Source organism: Mirounga leonina, unplaced genomic scaffold (genome assembly GCF_011800145.1).
Source record: "Mirounga leonina isolate KUSES-001 unplaced genomic scaffold, KU_Mleo_1.0 Mir_114, whole genome shotgun sequence".
Classification (NCBI taxonomy): domain Eukaryota; kingdom Metazoa; phylum Chordata; class Mammalia; order Carnivora; family Phocidae; genus Mirounga; species Mirounga leonina.
The window spans coordinates 49491827-49510395 of NW_023270265.1; the positions used below are offsets into that span (position 1 = coordinate 49491827).

General features: G+C 52.2%; 1 protein-coding gene across 4 annotated transcripts in view; it reads left to right on the forward strand.

Annotated features, from left to right (window-relative positions):
* Positions 1-1533: 1533 nt before the first annotated feature.
* The window catches only part of PTPRE (protein tyrosine phosphatase receptor type E), a 149963-nt gene continuing 132927 nt past the window's right edge, over positions 1534-18569 (forward strand). For 2 of the 4 annotated variants that reach the window (XM_034986073.1, XM_034986102.1), the window contains exon 1: positions 13790-15722. The gene's annotated coding sequence lies outside the window, so the exon portion shown is untranslated. Of the gene's footprint in view, positions 1688-13789; positions 15723-18569 lie in introns of those variants that run through there. The other 2 variants (XM_034986082.1, XM_034986067.1) reach the window with 2 other exon arrangements.

Sequence of the window (18569 nt, forward strand, 5' to 3'; positions counted from 1 at the left end):
CAGCTGAGATGTCATGCAGGTAGAGCCTCCCAGGAGTTTGGGTTTTATTCTGAATGGAGACTCTTAAGCAGGGGACTGGCCTGACCTGGTTCCATTTGTAAGGGTCCCCCTGGATGGCTGGTAAAGAACGGAGTGTCTGGGAGTGAGCCTGAGCTGGAGACCATGGCCATCACAGAAGAGAAGGCAGTGGAGAGGAGAGAAGGGGACACGGTCAAGAGGCATTTCGGAGCCGGGCAGGAGGTGGACTTGGAGGTGAATCAGAGGTGGGGGCAGAGGGAGAGACAGGGATGCTCGGGGAGAAGCTGAGTAAGAGCAAGGCTGGTCTGAGATGGTGGGAGAAGGGGCAGAGCTTGTAGAGGGGAGCTCTGCCTTGTTTGAGTCCCCTGCGTATGGATGGCGTATAAAGCCCCGGGGCGGGACGAGATCCTCCAGACCCAGCCTGGGCAGCGCAGGGAGGGAAAGATGAGTTCAAGATCTCCACTGGTTTCACGGCTCTTTACCCCCTGCGGAAGGGAAGTTGCACTCTGGGCAGGTCCACTGTGACGGTCTCAGCCAGTAGATGCCCATTACTCCCCAGTCTTTTGGGATCTACAGCTCTGCTTGGAACAGCCCCTGCGGCCCCAGGAGTCGCCTGCTGGCTACTGACTCCAGGTGGGCTACCAGGACCTCACTGCCTCCTGCTCACCAGCATTCACAAAGCCCAATGAGTGAGCCCGACAGCAGGGATGGGAGATCCCTCAGGAAAGCCAGGTCTGGGACCCACCCAGAGGGCACAGCACACTGGTCCAGAACCAAAGGGATGCCACATGCATCCTCTCTGCCCTTCTGGTGGAACGTTCTTTACTCTGACAGCTCCCTACACAGCTTCCAGGAGTCACCTGCAAAGCAGTCCCCAGAGAACAGCAGGTCCAGACCCTTCCTAGGAGTCCCTCTTCCTCCAGTGTGTAGGTGTGTTTACCCTTTGCCCGGTGCCGCCTTCAGGACCCTTAGGCCCTTCAACATCCGCGGGGTCACCCCTCTCCCGTCTTTACAGAGGAGGACACCGGCTCAGGAGCCTTCACGGTTCTCTCTGCTTCTCGGAGCCAGAGGCCGTACAGGCTGCCCTGCGCTCCCCTGCATGGACTGCAGGAGCCAAAGCTTGTCCTCCGCCGGGCCACTTCCCGGTGCCCAGGGCCACGGCGGGGTAGGAAGGGCCTTCCCCGCAGGTAAGGGCGCCTGTCACAGCTGTCACCTCGGTTCGCGCCTGGATCCTGACACTGGGGGCCCGGCCAGGGTGTCCCCGAAGGGGCGCCAGCCTGGGAGAACGGACGCCCCGGGCGGTGGGGCGCTTCCCGGTGGGGCGGGCGGCGGGGTGCGCTCCCCGCGCCGGGCACCAGGCGTCGCCCCCGCTCCTCGCTGCGCCTGCCCCCGCCCCCCGCCGCGGCGCCGGAGCCGGAGCCGGAGCCGGAGCGGAGCCCGAGCGGGAGCGGAGGCGGCGGCGGGACCGGCCGGACAAATTTCCTGCGCGGCTGCGGGCGGCGGGCGGCGGCGCCAGCGGCGCCCGGACCCCGCGGCCTCCGCGCGTCCCCAGCACCTTCCTTCGCGCCGGCGGGGACGAGGGGAGCCCCGGAGGGCGGCGGGCGGGCGCCCGGGAGATGCGGAGCCGCCGCGGCGGCGCGATCGGCGCGACTGGACCGGCCCCCCCGAGGTGAGCGCGCGCGGGGTGCGGGCGGGGGCCGTGCGCCCCGGGCGGTCGGAACAGGCCGGGAACCCGCGTTGGCCGCCGCGGCGCCGGGTCCCCGGGCCGGGTCCCCGGCGGCCCCGCGGCGCGCCGGGTGCGGGAGGCGGGGGATGGCGCGACCCGGGTCTCGGCGCTCCGGAGCCCCCGCCCGACTTGGCCACCGCCTCGGCAGCCCTCGCCTCCCCCTCGGGAAACGGGCGCAGAGAGCGCGTGTCTGTGGGTGGCGACAGGGACACAGGTGAAGGGGGGCGAGAGCGAGAGGGGTCCCACGGGTGTGCTGGGGGCGACACGATGCCGGGGTAGAGACAGGAGCCTTTTGAGAAAGTGACTAGGAGTTGCGCCAACTCTGGGAGGGGCGCGGGCCGCGTCCGGGTGGTGCCCCGAGGGTCCCGCGCCCTCGCCTCGGCGGGGAGGGGCGCGTCGCGTCCGGGAGGGTCTCAGCCGTGCTGCGGGGGGGAGCTCCCGGCGGCGGGCTGGCCGGGCTGGCGCAGACAGGACCGCCAAGATCTGCAGTGTCAGTGGTGTGGGTGACCCGTCAGAGCTCCTGAACCAGAGGTCAGCGCGGTGCCGCGCCCGCGGCCTCCCCGGGACCAAATGGGGAAGGCTGGAAAACCCATCGTAGAGAGGCTGAGCCAAGCCCTGCCAGACCGTGCTGGACCTGACCTAAATTCTTTCTTGGCGTGGCGAACCTTTCTGGAAAGGTTCACGTTCTGCTTCCGGAAGTGTATGGATTTATTTTGAATCAGGACCACTGCATCCGACTTTCAGTGCGGGAAACTCAAGGAAGGAAGAACGTGGCTCCTGCTTGTGCTTTAGAGTGCAAGCTCGTTGAGTTGAATGGTGACCAGCCAAGGGTGGTGGCTTGTTTTAGAAATCAGTGGGTCTGTGTTGGGTCAGCTCATGACTCCAGGTGCCCCTTGAGCCAGAGTGCCCGGAGGTCTTTGTGTCCCCAGGATTGATGGAATTCTGTCTCTGTGAAATCAGGACTCCTTCCCGTTTAAACTGTGAGCAGAGGGAGAGGGGCAGGGGGTGTCTCCCAAACGATGCACTAAGCCAGAGGAGGGCATGACATGGGCATGACCTGGTGGGGTGCCTGCCGTGGCTAAGGCAGGCTCCTGACTGCCATGGCCATCCAGCCTAACTGATACGGGGCAGAGCTGTGTGCCAGTTGTGTTGGGGTGTGGGCTTTCTGAGCCCAGGCTCCAGGCCTTCAGGGAGGAAAAGGCCAGCTGGTGACATAGGAACGGGCCCAAGAGATGGGACGACGCTGTCAGTTAGAGGCCTGTAGTGGCACCCGGCCCTTCTCAGACGTGGCTCTGCCTCTGACCATGACCTCTGGGACAGAGGTCTTTGTTCCCTGGTGTTAGTGATACCTGTGGATCAGCACCCCCCACAAGGAAAAAGAAAACAAAAGCTGGACTCTCCCTGTGTTGACGTGAGCTAGGAGCTGGATTGGTCCCTAGGGAAGGCCAGGTCGTTGGATGAATTGATGGTTTTAGATTTGAAAACATACCAAAACCTATCACATCAACCCCCTGCGCCAAATCAGTTGTGAGAAGTGGATGAGGGAATGACTGTCACCGTGACACTTCTGGGACCCCTTGGAGACCCAGGGTTGAGTATGAAGCAGTGTAGCCTCGTCCCCATGCTGTGCCCAGAGGCCACTTCTCACATGTGTGTGTAAATCATCAACCTCTGAGAGGGGCTGCAGCAGCCGTGGGGGTGGGGGTGGGAGCCGAAGGTGCTTTGGAGGGGCATGGAGGAAGGCGGATGCCTGAGGAATCCACAGCAGTTGCCAGGTGGTTAGTAATGAAGCTGGAATGAGTTTCAATTGGTCAAAACATATGCCTCCCTCACACTATGCCTCCATTGGTCCACTTGGCTCTGTCTCACTGCTGTCATCCTGGTCCAAGATACCCCTTTTCTCAAGACTCCCTCCTTGCAGGTCAGAGGTGAGTTTCCCGGTCCAAACCACTCCTCAGTAATTATCACACCCAGCTGCTGCCTTGACGTTTCTCCTGGAATATCCACTGCCCCAACTCAACAGTTCCCAAAGTCAAACTTGTGATCCCCCGACCCCTACCAGCCCAACACTTTCCCACTGTTTTCCCACCTTATCCATCTGATCACACCAGCCTCCTCACTGCTGTGGAAAGAGAGGCTGGATTATAGTTTCCCTGAGGACAATATTGTATCCTCAGCATCCAGCCAAGCACCTGCCAGTAGGCTTATCATAACTGTCATTGGGCAGATGAACAAATGACCGAGTGAAACATTCTAGGAGCTCCTCTTCTGAAGTAGATGAATTTGTGTCTTTTTAGTGGATGTTGTGGTTGGCAGGCAGCCACACATTTCTGTTGATGTAGATTGGACTGGATCATGGAGAGATGAGAGAGGTCCCTTTAGGGCTTATGTTGCCGATTCTTCTGGTGATGCTGAACACGTGTCCTGAAATGACTGAGCTGGACCAGAGAGACTCCAAATGACCTCTAGGAGGCAGGTTTGGGAGCAGTGAGGGAACGCCATGAACCCCCCATTCCTTTACTAGAGTTACACGTTCAGAGCTTCTGCGATCAAAATAGAAACAGATGTATCCATTAGGATAAAGACCGGCCTTCTTAATACTTGATTATCACTAAGAAAAAAACTGTTTCAAGAACATCTCTAGTTCTTTTGGCGGGCTCTGTCCTAGTGAACCAGTGGGCTCACTGCTCCCTGAAGGCGCCCCCACGGTTTCCAGATCCTCCGAGGTAGAGCCTTCTCAGGCTCCTGCTCTGAATCTCCTTCCCCTTTTTCTCCATCTTAGAAACTCCTGTTCACACCTCACAGCTCACTTCAAATGCCTCAGGCTCCTCAAAACCTTCCTGACCCCTCTACCTAAGAAAATCTCTCTGCCCTTCGGTTCCATAGAAGGTTACCTGGACCTGTCCTAGAGCACTTATCAGACTCTATTTTGTGTCCACTTGATTTTTTCAAATAGCTTATCTCTTCTACCAGGTGGTCAATGCTTTTAGGGTAGAAGATGTATCTTTGAGAGCTTGCACTTGGAGTTGAGGTATGGATTGACATAAATCCTGGCTCCGGTGTGACCTTGGCTAAGCTATTCGAATTTGACGCCTTAGTGTTCTCCTCTGTAGAGTGGGAGTGATAATCTCTACTTCACGTGGCTATTTTGAGAGCGAGAGGTGATACATATAAAGTATAAGGCAGATGCCTGGCACTCAGTAAATTGTGTCAGGCTAAAACCCCTAAAACACCTAAAGTTGTGCACTGCGTGCGTTAGGAACCAGTGAAATGTAAATGAGTAAATTAACAAAATCAGAACTCATGTTAATAGATATGTTTTGCTTGTCATCCAAAGCACTGTGTGAAATCAATAAGTGTGACATGTTAACTAACTTTATTTTTTGCATGATAATTTAAATGATTATGTCAATTTTGTGTGATTAAGTATTTTAATCTCGTAATGCCACCACTTACCTGTACTCCAAGAACAAGTCCATTGTTTGACACGCACCATCCAGTCTTTGGTGTTAGAGTGGTTTATGAGGCAGAAATGCAATTTTTTATGCACATTAACCTGCGCTCGTGGATTGAATTAAACCAGTCTGTGGGTGAGACAACACAAAAGTGAGCTAAACCAGAGCCAAGAAGCAGGGCCGGCTGGAGCCGGGTGTGTAGACCCAGGGTCAGAAGAACGGCTTCTAGACGAGAGCATACAAGCAATGGAGCTGGGGACTGCCCCTGAAACATTCACAGCTTAGCACTGTTTACCTTCACAGAGGGAAGTGTGGCAACGGGCCATCTCCGAGCCCCTCCTGGCTCCCGCGCACTGACCTATCTCACCCTCTCCCTGGCTGCTGCAGGCATCCTGCGGACTCTGCAGCCCTCAGTCCACGGCTGGGGCTCCCTCCCATTCCCAGCTCATCCCCTCAGCCACATCTCCCTCCGCTCTGGGTACCAGATCTACCTAAAGGAAGATGTGGCTCATGGGCACATTTAGCATGCTTGTATTTCAAATACTGACCCCAGACCTCCCAAAAGTTTATTTTGGAGGGTGAGCTTCTCATTATTTTGTCACCTGTATTTTTTGCCCAAAGCAGAGTGCTGGATGGCATTCTAGCTGGTTGGGGTGTTGGACAAGCCACATCTGAGCTAATACGGTTTCACTAATTTTATTAATCCTCGAGCAGACGCAGGTGCACAGTGGCGGGGGCTTCTGCCGGATGCGGGCTGGGAGATCCCTAGTTTGGGGATTACTGAGCCAGCTTGCTTTTCTTCTCTTGGTCTGGCTGCTGTTCCCCAAATGTCATTTGTCAAGGTCCGCCCCATCCAGGGGCTCTATCGGGGGTTCTGATGTGGTTCACAGCCTCTTTGAACTTGAACGGCAGCCGGCTCCGAGCCAGAAATGTGGGCATTATGCCTTTCTTTCAACTACACAGATATTTCAAAAGGGCTGATCACGCTTATGAAATAGAAAAATTTTAACACTGTGTTTCAGGCCAACAACTTCTCTATCCGTTCCCCATGAAATAGGAGCCGAATACATATTTTTAAAGGATGTCTATTTTAGAATATCTTTCTGATACAAATCAAGACCCTCTGATTCGTATAGCCCATGAGTGTATATTGTATGAGAGAGCCAAAAGGGTGAAAAAAAAGTCTTCTTTCGCCCAGAAACAAATAATAAACTCCATCAGGAAGTGAGGAACAGTTTGCAGGAAAAAAAAAAAAAATGGTTCTTGATTATGTGCTAAAAGCCTGAAGTGTTTTTTTGGACAGGTATTTTGATGTCAGTGTTTCTTGGATGAAGAATGAAGAATTGATAGGAAAATTTGTCTAGACCCCAGGCTGGGGTTCTGGCAGCACTAAGTTTGATCCAGCAGGTGGGCTCATACTGGAATGGGTGTTCAGCATTCAGCCGTGCTCCCGAGGCATGGGCTTGGCTACATGGTCCTCTTCCGGGAGGGAGGGCCGCCTGCTTGTTGCCTGGGACTCATAGGGCATCCAGCACTTGTATGTGAAGTGTAGATGGTGGAGGATGGAAGTGATAGACGGGCGTGGGGGCCATGCAGGGACCAGTGGAGGATGCTGCTTGCAGAAGGCTCTCCCTGTGCAGATTTTACTTTGAATACCAGCAACAAATCTAACAAAGAGGATTTTGCTTTTCAGAACTAGGTTCCCAGTCCCAGGCTCAGAACACAGACTTTGGAGCAAAGGGATGGGGTCAGATTGGGGCTTATGGCACTGAGGCTTTCGACAGGTGACTGACCCTTTCCCAGTGTGATTTCTTGTCTCTCTAATGGGGACAGTGACACTTCCCAGAGAGGGTTGTCATGTGGCTGGATTGAAGTCACGTGTAGGGAGCCCAGCCTAGAGCTTGCCAATTGGTCAGTGGCCTGCTACTGTGCCCGGAGTCTAGGGGTGGCCGGCCTATAGTCAAAGGGTTGGCATAATCTGGGCTCTGATTCCTTCTTTGCCATGCTTGCTTTGTCCTCGGGGCAACTCACTTAATTTCCATCTATAAACGCAGACATAATTTTTGGTTATTAATGTCAGTAAATCTATTTGGACATTTCCAGCTGAACATTAGTCACCGATTTTTGTACTAGGAAGCAAATTAGTTCCATTTTTCTCCTCGCCCAAGATTTCAGAGTGTCCTATCACATGGCTGCTTGATTACAATGTATTATTCGAAGTGACCTTTGTACGAAGCCTTTTTATTTTGTTTCTCACTCCAAAAGGACTTTGCATTTTTCAGGCTGTGTCTTGACTTTAGTGGGTCTGTTCCGTTGGCTTTGGGCAGACTTGGCCCTGACTCCTTTGCCAACACACTTGAGTGCCCTTGGAGGGTGAGGGCGCATCTGTCAGCGCAGAGCCCGGGGAGGTGGGAGCTCCTGTCCCGGCAGGTTCCTCATTAAACTCCGGGTGCTCTGGTCTTCCTTTCTTCTCCAGTTCAAAAGGCCAGCCTCAAAGGTGAACACCCACTTGCCTGATTTGATGTCATGGCCCTGAGGCCACCCCCCCTCCCCCCCGCCCGGTCTGCTTGTCTGGATTCTTGTCATGGGATAAAACCTTTATTTTGTTGTGTGAAATATGGCTAGGTGGAGATCCCTCCATGGGAAAGGCTGTGTCTTCAGAGTGGGCTCACGTTTGAGCTCCAGTGCTGACTCACTTCCTTTGGGGGGGCTCAGGGTGAAGGGTTGAAGGAGGCAGACGAGGAGAAGGGCAGAGTGTGTCACAAAACACACCTTCAGTGAAAGGCGGGGCTCTTTTGGGGGGAAGATGGGATGGGTCTTTGAAGACCCCATGTTTTCCTATGGAGACAAAGTAGATCCTCCCTACAGAATGCTCTGGCTCATTTTCTAGATTACAGAAATGGTGCTAGTGAATTAAGCTAAGAGGTCAGTATTCAGCAGAACCGTTCCTACAGATGTCCATGTTTCTTTCCAGAGCTTTCCTGTCTATAGCACACTTCTCCACTGATGTACATACAGAAGAGGAAGTAAGAGAGGAGAGAGAGACGGCAACAGAGACACAGAGAGACAAAGAGAGACACCAGAGATAGAGACCCACAGACAGAGATAAAGACAGAGATACAGCGGGAGAGACAGAGAGACTCGCGGATACTGAGGTTTTTTCTTTTGATTTTTGTCATCTGCTCTACCTCCAAATTCCCTTTCAACCCAGAGTGGGAGCTGGATCCTAGACATGGGTGGTCAAGAGTTACAGGTCAGGGTGTGGCCTGGGACAGTTTCAGAGGGCAAAGGGGTGGCGTCAGCACTTAGAGCTAATATTCAGACCCAAACACTGAGTCTCTGAGGCAGAAGCTCTCCCACAATAACAGGATAAAATTGGTATGAACGGACAAAAGCCAGAAAATTTGTGTCTCTTATTACATTCAGGGATTTACAGTAACTCTATCTGGGCTAACAAAATGTTGCCTTAGGGCACCTGCTTTAATGACTAGAAACCATGCAAATGCTCTTCCAAAGAGATTAGAATATTCCAGCTTCTTAAACAGGTAAAGATAAGCCCCCCGTGCGATCTTGGCTGCCCTAAGACGTTTGCTAATCAAACGGAAACTGGCCTTTGCTGCCACATTAATTCAAGTCATCCTCAAACCTGCGTTGTTACTAGTAAAATTATTCCTTATAATTAGCGCTTGTTGTTGTTTTTTTTTTTTTTTTTTTTCAGAATGTGGTTTTTCTGGCTCTGGGAGTAGCCTTGGTTTCATAAACAGCTGAATGTTTAAGTACTGGACGTAAAAATACTTTGAAACAGGAACCCAACCCCGTCCTTAATTTTGAAGTGAGGTTGACTCAGCAGTCTGTCTCCCCAAGCTTGTGGCAGCACTTCATGAAGTGCATCAGTAATTCAATAAATTACTTTTTGCTAATGTTGCGAACATCAGCTAAAGTTCAGTCTTCTATTGGAGATGTTATCAGGCTGCCCATTTAGATTCCTTTAAGCAAAGTCCTGAGTTTAGCCCAATGTCACATAAGAATGCAAGAGCCAGAAATTTAATAATTTTGTACTGCATCGTGCCAAGCTAGGCGCGCTCTGAGCTAGCCAACAATATTCTTTCAAAGGATATTTCTTGGTTTTCATCAAATGTGTGTTGTATTTACAAGAATCTATAAGGTCATTTAGAAGGGACAGTTAGAGATGTTAAACATGTATCGAGTGCCTACAGTGTATGTGCTCTGCGTTTAGTAGTGAAGTGACCAAAAAAAGTCACAATGCCTGTCCTATGGGTGTTCCATGTCCATGGGAGGCAGAACTCCTCACTTCCAGGGTGTGTTAAATGTAATGCTGGCTGCAGAGGTGGGCATGTGGAGGGGGTCCTAGAGGGGCTTCACCAGGTAGAACAGGCTTGGTTTTCAAGGCTATTTTCTTAGCAACAAACAGGGCTAGAACATTCAAGACAGAGGGGCTCCCATGTGCTTGCCCAGCAGTGAGTAGTAGTCTGGAGAGCAGAGGTGTCTGGGTGGAGCTGGAGCCTGGGGATGGAGGGGATGAGACAAGAGGGTTGGAAAATCTGGAAATCTCCAAACACTTGTAAGCCATTGAGGAGCATGGGTCTGCTTGATGGACCAGTAGTTCTTAACCTGTTTGGAATCATGGCCACCTTGGAGATTCTGAGGAAGACTGCAAATTCATTCTGTAGCAAAATGCATGTGTGCACACAGGCTTTCTGGTTTGGTTTGGTTTAGTTTTTACGGTTTCAACAAAGTCTTGCCTGACCAAAGCCCCGCGGTTTTCAGCCATGAAGACTGCATGCATCCGGACCAGATGCAGATTTAAGAGATGATGATGGTCTCATCTCGTGGGCTGAGTTTTAGGTGGCTTAGGGGAGCCAAATGGACTTCTCGAATACAGACAGTTGACTCTACTAGGGACTCTTTAACCTGGCTGGGACAATGTCCGTGCTTCACTGTGCTAACCGTTCTAATTTTTCTTATTAAAACTTTGGTTACCGTGTACATTACTGGGTATTGGACAGTATTCCCAATACAGTAACATGGAACAGGTCATTTAATAATGGCTGTTGTCATTGGAAGAGCCAGCTCATAGGAAGTGGGGTAAGAATGGGCTCATGAACCCCTTGTTTTTGGCCACTGTTGGCCTCTGATAGGTCCAAACTCATTTCTAGTTATTTCTTAATAACCTTGCTCATATGTTTTTAGGTAACTGAAAATATGTATTCTGTACAAGCTTTTCAGTTTACCAAAAACCAAAGCGAGTTCTACCTTTTCACCTTAGATCGACTCTCTGAGGTTTGGCCGACAGTTTGACTCAGTGTTGAGTCTGAGTGTGTCACCAGCTGTGATGAGGGGCCTGAGACCTGCCCAGGGTCACACTCTCTGCCGCAGGCACCACTGTCCTGACCCAGAATAGCCTCTTTTCCTGTTCTCGCTGCCTCGTGGACAGACCCCCTCATCGTCCCTCCTGTGTCTGACGCACTGTCCATGTGTGTGTGGGGGGGGGTGTCTCAGGACATGGAGGCCCCTCATCTACTTCCATGAGATGAATGCCCACCTTATTTGTCTGTTTGGGTGGAAGTGCATTCTAACCTTGAGCAGGTCCCAGAGGTGAGGTGTTACTAGCTCACTGCTGTGCATCCGTCTCTTGACTGCCTGGCTGGGGTCACACAGGCCTATTCTTTTGGGTGTGGTTTCTGCCTGGCACGTTGCTTCCAGCGGGTATTTTAGAAGCCCGTCGCATGTGTATGTCTTACGTGTAGTGTGCTTTTGTTTAGCAAGTGATTTATTATTTGTTACATAGAAATGCATATCCTGAATGGATGGTCAGTGGCAGGCAGAAATCGATGACATCGATTCTGGTTATTCTCCTTTGTAATAGATTCTGTTGTTGTTTTGCGTACGGCAGTGATCCATAAGAGTTTTGAGGAGATGATGCTTTCTTTCCTGGCTTGGCGTCTTGGTGGGTGGAGCAGCCTCAGACCTGGCTGGGGCCGAGGCTGGGGTGCAGGTCTCGGGAGCAGACTATGTGAGCGCTGCACTGCATGCAGCAGGCCGCCCCCCCTTCTGTCTGTGCAGGTGGCGGGACTGGGCAGACAGCATGAGCATCCCTGACCCCTTTGCTGTGACCTGACATCATTTTAAAAATTCAGACCTGGGAGCCACCAAGTCTGTGGACACACAAAGCCCATGGTAGAGCCATCAGCCCTCTCTTCTCCAGGTCCGATATTTGGGGAGGGGGGTGGTCATGGCAGTAAATAAGGCAATATCTGTGATGATACTAGTAACCATTGCTCTGGACCGGGCCTACTCCCAGTACTTTCGTATGTGAATTCGCTATGCAGACAGCAACACGCGAGGCCAGAGTAGCACTAGGCTTGCTCTGGAAAAGAGGGAATGCAGGCCCAGAGGGGGCAGGGCAGGGCGGGGACTGAAACTCACAGAGGGACCCGGTGGTCCCCAACGTAGAGGAAAGGTGTGGGAGGCGCATGGGGCCTTTTGGGGAGGTGGACCCCAGCTTCGCTCAGGGAGCACAGTGATGGGAGGACACCCAGCCTTCCTGGGAAAGGTCTCCATCTGAGGAGGGCCCAGGCCCCATCTCGGGGCTGGGCGAGGCTGTGGAGAGCGCTGAGGAGGGAGGGACTGGCATGCAGGATGGATGGGAACAGGCTGGGAGAGCAGAGCAGGGCCAGGACAGGCTCTCTGGTGCTCTCTTCTGGCAGGTCGTGCATCAGAGTCACAGGGGAGGTCCCAGAGCACCGTGGGTATGTGCAGTGGGGTTGGGGAGCTGCGTGTCTTACAAAGCACCCCCCTGGGAGTCCCAACACCAGGGTGGAGAACGATGGGGCTTTCACCCAGGCCCAGGAATGAGGTCAGGACTTTCCACCATGGGGGCGGGCAGGAGGGAGGCATCGGCGCCTCGCAGGGCCAGCCAACACACCGAATGGTGCCGACAGCTCTTAGAACCCAAGCCATCGGGAAGGGACCAACTGAGTGTCCCAACCGAAAGAGACTTCTGTCCTGGCGAGTCTCCTGTGCGCTCTGCTCTCTTGCAAGCTCCTGCTCAGGCCGCTTTTGTCCTAGCAGAGAGCTGTCGATAGATAACCTGCCACTTGGTGTTAGTGACTTCACGAGGGCCGGTTCAAAGGGTTGCTTTTATTTTTATTTAAAGATTTTACTTAGTTATTTGAGAGAGAGAGAGAGAGTGCACGCACAAGAGTGGGGGTGGGGGGTAGGGGCAGAGGGAGGGGGAGAAGCAGACTCCCTGGTGAGCAGGGAGCCTGACATGGGGCTTCAGGGCTCCATCCCAGGACGCCGGGATCATGACCTGAGCTAAAGGCTGATGCTTAACCGACTGCGCCCCCCAGGCGTCCCCAAAGGGAGGCTTTTAAAAGGAGGACAGCTTGGGGCAGACGAGGCCTAAAGCAAAGAGGCAGAGAGCTGATGGTCGGGATTTCTGGTGGCGCGGTGGTGGCCGTTACTCCCAGCAGGCTCCCAGCCACGGGAAATGCTGGTGTCATTGACATGACGCCCCATTCATTCATTCAGTCATTTAGCAGATACCAATGGGAGACATGCCGGGGATGGGGAACAAAATCCACAGGTCCTGCTCTGCATCTTTCCCTGGGGCCTAGCCTTCAATGTCTGTCTGTGCATCTGCCCCTGGGATTCCCCTGGAAGCCTGGCAGTGCCCAGCTCAGGCTTGTTGTAGAGACAGTGTGTGGTGAGCGGGCCAGGGGCACCCATCGTGGGCGGCCCTGAGGTCCTCAGGTCATCCAGGGGGAGCCGAGAAGGCCTTTTGTGCTGGGACCCGCACCTTGTTCCTGATTGTGCAGATCCTGACTGTGTGTTCACCAGGGGCCCTCTTGCCACCGAGGTGCTCATGACCGAGTGGCTGCCCTCAGAGCAAGCAGGTGAAACCTGAGTGTGGGGCCCTTTTGCCGGCTCTCTCTTAAAGGGCACCGTCTGTCTTGTGGTCAGTATGTGCTCCTGTGATTCTCCTGGCTTTGGCATACAAAAGAGACCAAGGCCAAGGTGGGCCGGCAGTAGCATCATATAGACAGGGCGGCTGTGGGGCCGTGGTCGGGCCCTGTCCTCTCCCTGGCTCCCCTCCCTCCTTCTCACTCCCCGTCCTCTCTCTGGTTTTCCCCATTCACAGCCTCACCGCTAGGGCTTCTTCCAGAACCCCAGGACCCCAGAGCCCGCCGGGCTCCCGCTCCTGCAGACGGGGGGACACTGGAGTTGATGGGGTGACTGCCGCGACCCCAGACGCTGGCCCCAGTGGCAGCAGCCATGGCTCTGCCAGCCCCTGTGGCCGCCTCGTGCCCCTGGCGCCTTTCCCACCCCGCACGCCTGCCCGGGCCAGAGGCCTCGAGAGCCGGTACTTCGCCCTTCAGAGCTGCGGGCATGCCATTCTTTTGAAATGAGTAATAGCAAAGCTAGTCCAAGAAATAGCCAGTGTTTTCTCCCTGCTGTTGCCCAGTCTCAAGGAGGTGATCCGATTGCCTGATCGCGTGACGAGTCCAGGGGCCAGGGAGTCAGGGTCCCTGACCCCTGGCGCCCAGGGAGTCAGGGTCCCTGACCCCTGGCGCCCAGGGCGAGGCCTGCAGGTCTGTGAAAAACAGGACGATGGAATGATTTGCCCGGTTTGCTTCTGATTGAAAATCATTTTGAATCCGTTTGAGGGGCTCTGTAGAGAGAGTCTGCTTTGAGCAAAGTTCTCTCAAGCCACCCCACAATCTCTGTCGGGGTGACAATCTTTCTCTAAGGTGGTGTCCAAACCACAGGCATTTCGCGCGTGGGTATCTCCTGCAGGAGCTGCAGGGGCCTGGGGAGGGAGTGAACCTCCGCAAGGTCCGCCTACTTCTGGCCGCTCCTTCCCCGCCGCCTGATTTCTGGTGGGTGGACGCTGCGCCCCAAGAAGCTGCAGAGCGGGGCCCAGTGAACTCCGCGTGAACACTGCCTTGTCTGGCTGCAGGGGGGTGGCTTCTCTGCGGGAGGGCTCCATTGCATTTTGGCGGGAGGAGCTTAAACACCCTATCGCGATGCGCGGGGGTCGCATTAAGCACGGGGCGCGAGGCCGGAGGGGTCTCTGGGAAACCGGCTGTCGGAACAAGTTGCGGGAAGATGTGAGAACGAACTGTGCAGGGCTTTTATTGAGAAAGCGTTGGTGCTCTAAACGGGGACGAGTCACAGGGGCACAGGCATGGCTTTTCTCGTCAGAAAGGCCAAGGGAGGGTGGGCGACGTGTTTTTACGACCCCAGGTCACGTAGCTATGTGACTGGTCAGCAGGATTTCGCCATCAGCCCGCAGTCGGTATGTTTCCCTCTACCCACCTCTCCTCGCTGTGCTTGCGGAATATTTAACAACCCAAGCACCGAGAACTGCAAGATTAACCGGGACAACCTGGGCAAGTGTTCAACAGGGTCCCCTTGGGTGACAACAGACCGTGGAAAACATGGCACGGACCCACGTAACTTGGTGCTTTCATCTTTCCTAAAGAACTCTTGGTAATATATAACCTTTAAATCTGAAGTTATGGAGCATATTGGTGCAACTGTAGCCGAGCTTGCTACAGAGTAGCTGTTGTGATGAACCAACAGCCAGAAAACCCCACCCATCAGCACCATTTCCATGTTCTGCAGAGGAATTCGGAGGAGTCCCTGGGATTCGTGGAAACGCACCTTCCCAGGCATGCAAGAGACTGTTCCTCTGACCGAGGCTAATGCAGTTTTCTGCGTTCTAGAACAGGACTGGCAGTCTTGCCCCATCCCACCCGTCTGAAGCCGGCACACCTGAGGGCTCGGCCAGGACTCGAAGACCCACTTCCATGACTGGCAAGCTGATGTTGGCTGTGGGCAAGAGGCCGCAGTTTCTCCCCCCGGGGATCCACCCATAGCTCTGTCTGAGCATCCCGATGATCCGGCAGCTGGCTTCCCCCAGAGAGAGTGATCCCAGGGAAAGCAAGGCAGAAGCCACCACCTCTTAGGACCTCGCCTCAGGAGTCATGTTGTCTTTCCTGCAGTATTTTACTGGTCACACGGGTTGGCCCTGTTCATGCAGGCAAGAATGAGCAGCCCTTTCCAAAGAGTATGTGAGGGTGAGGAACCCTCCTTTTTTTTTTTGTTATCCTGGGTTTATGAGTTGTGGCTTTTAGCCGGACACCACCGAATCTGACTGGTTAACTGAACAAGAACAGGAACTGGACAGAAGGTGACTGGATAGTTCTCAGAATCAACTGGAAGTCTGGAGAACAAGGCTCAGAAAAGGGACAGGAGCCCAGGAGGCTCTGAACCACAATTAAGGTGCAGCCACAGGAAGCTTTTGGTAAGGATGTGGCCTGTGGTCCATGGCACTGATACTGCTGGGCATGGCTGGCAGCGGACTCTCACGGCTGGGGCTTCTGAGAACACTCCTGAAACATCCCTGGATCTGTGACTCACCCTGAAGAGTCGAAGTCTTGGGTAGGATTGATGGTCGGAGCCCGTAGCACCTCCCTGCCACAGTTTGGCTACAGGTACATGGAGGGCGGGGCCGGCAGGTGGGATCCTGCACTGGCAGGTGTAAGGGATGCCAGGAAGTAGGAAGAGAGTGGGGATGCTGAGGGCCGCCCCCAAAGAGCAGGTGCTCACTCTACCTCCTGCTTTGTACTGAGCTCAAGGGTTATTTTTTGTCTCAAGTGTACCCAGTATTACAACATTAATGTATTCCTGAAAAGTTACGTTGATTTGATTTGTGGTTTATAGACACTGGCTAAGCTTAATACCTTTTAGAAGTCTGCAGATAATCCTTTTGTAAAGCAGCTAATCCTTTTAGAGAACAAATAATCACTTCTTAACCCTTTTATTTTTGAAGATCAAGACTCTGTATATTGGGTTTTCTCAAGGCAGAGTAGCCAGCACTTAGGCTTCCTCTTTTGCTCACAGTGAGGAAGTGTTTCAGGTTTATAGATAACTGCTTATAATCTCTCATGCTGTCTGAAACACACACACACACACACACACACTGAGGGTTTTTTCTTTCTCCGCTGTAAATGATTCTTGTCTGGAAGGAAGTGTGGGCTATTACAATTTTTAAAGAGCTTGTATTTATTTGATCTTACCTGCTAGGCTGTTTAAAGAGCAATTTAAGAAGTAAGACCTCGTAAAGAGCAATTTAAGAAGTAAGACCTCGGAGCATTTGCATGGGTCAAGATGCACACATTGTTATACCTGGGAAGTCACATTTGGAAGATTCACCTTTCATATTTTTTTTCCTTCTGTAAGAGGCTTTCACATTACAGCAGAAATATTTTGTTCCATTTCCTCGAAATGCTTTCACGCTTCCTGGATAACAGAGCGGGGCCCCGACGTGACAGCTGGGCAGGAGCCTGGACGGGGTGGGCGTGGCAAGCCAGTTGGAGACTAGACTCTCCGCTCCAGGCTGGTGACAGGTTCTGCGCGTCCAGAACAGTCCTGAGGGCCATGGGAGCACAGAGAACCGGCTGATGAGGAACTAGAAGCAGGCGGGGAGACCAGTGAGACAGCTGCTCCCAAAATGTAATAAAGAGATGAGAGAGAGTGTCTGATAATGGTTTTGCCATTCAGGTGCCTCCATGGGTCAGGTGCGTTCATAGTTCCTGTTGCTTTTTGCCCAGTAACAGGCAGGTGCAGTGGAGTGGCCTCCCCCCGTGGTAGGTAGACTAATTCGGCTCCTTTTTTCTCTAGTGCTAGAACCTATAGGGGTCATTGGTTGATAGAAATGAAGTACTGGCTTATATTTTCAGGGGCTGTGTTATTAAAGAACATAATCCTTTAACTACTAGAATCATACTCATTGGGGCAAGATGCCCCCCTCTGAGAGGGTGCAGGAGGAGGTTGTAGGTTCACTTAGTGGGACTGAGTTGTCTTTAGTCTAAGAGTTGCGTGTGTGTGAGATGTCAGCCCATTTTAAGGTTCGTAAACTGCGACTTGGATGAGTGAAATGAGTTGTTCGAGGCCACGTAACTAGAAGGCAGCAGGGCCGGGACCCTAGCCCAGGGTTGTCTGCATGCCAGACCTGGACACTAGGTCTCCCCGAGGAGAAACAGTTTGGAGGGGATGCTGCCTGGGAGTCCGGGCAGCATGTATGTGCCTCCTTCTGTCTTTCCAGACCATGATTCTGAGATGGTCACATCTTGGCATAAAGTATATAGCTGAAGAAAATACAAGTAACCTTTTTGAGTGAGGTATTTTAGTCATTTATATCAGAATACAGATGATTCTGATTCCATGGTGGGGCATAAAGTAAATCACTTTCCTGATTTAATTTTATTGTTCAGGGAGAAAGGCAATTCCTACATACCTGGTGCATTTTAATGTACTATGTATTATTATTGTATTACCATTATTATTTGAAGCCTTATGGCTTTTTTCCTTTTTAGGTGGCTTTTCCCACATTTTATATTGTATTTAGCCATAAAACACAGAAAGCATCATCATTTTTTAGCTAAGAAAATTGATGCCCTCTACAAAAACTATTAGAGAGAATATTGATTTCCTACATACGGTAATCCTGAATTGCTTCTTTTCCTCAAGATTCATATTATTGCATTAGTGATAACCTTAAGATTTATGGTTAAAGCAGAACTTCAGAGAAGATTTGTTTGGGAGATTGGCTGTTTTTCACTTATTTTCAACTTATTACACAAAGCATCTGAACAAACTTTAAAATTCCCTTAATTTAACAAAGAAACCATCCTCTGATTGCTCTTGTTTTGTCTAGGTGTCTTGCAGTATGCCCACTTCCTGGCCTGCTCCCTCTTTCAGTAAATTGCGTTTGTTACTACTGACAGGCCTCTGTGTGTTTCCTTAGAGCTTGGACTTTCGGAGCAGGAAGGAAATAGTCGAAAACTTAGTGCAGATACGGCAGTTCTTTAACTGTTTTGAAACGCGTACTTGATCATTGCTTCATATCGATTCCATCCGTCCTTCTGTGGGAGGTTTTCTCTATGCCGATCCATTTCCTTTTTTCACGTTTTTAATGGTCTTTGTGCACGGAGAACCATTTCTTCTGGGCATGTGACAGATTTGCTGTGCTGGATTAGATTAGCATGCTTGTCTGATCCTGAGTCCATCTGCAAGGCTGCCTGATGAAAAGGGAAAAATAGTCAACATCCTGTCCTGGATGCGGACTTGGAGGTGTGTGCTGGGAATTCGTGTCTCCCTTTGAAATAACATTTTGGAAAGCACAGTGTTTGGCAGATAAGGGCTGCACTCATCATGTCACATCAGAGAACAATTGTAGCATTTAGTTTCATATCGTCCTGCTTTCAGCCCAACTTTTATAGCTGAACAAAACACTGAGCGCTGTTTAGAGGTCAAGGTCAGCACAAATCAGCTTTCAC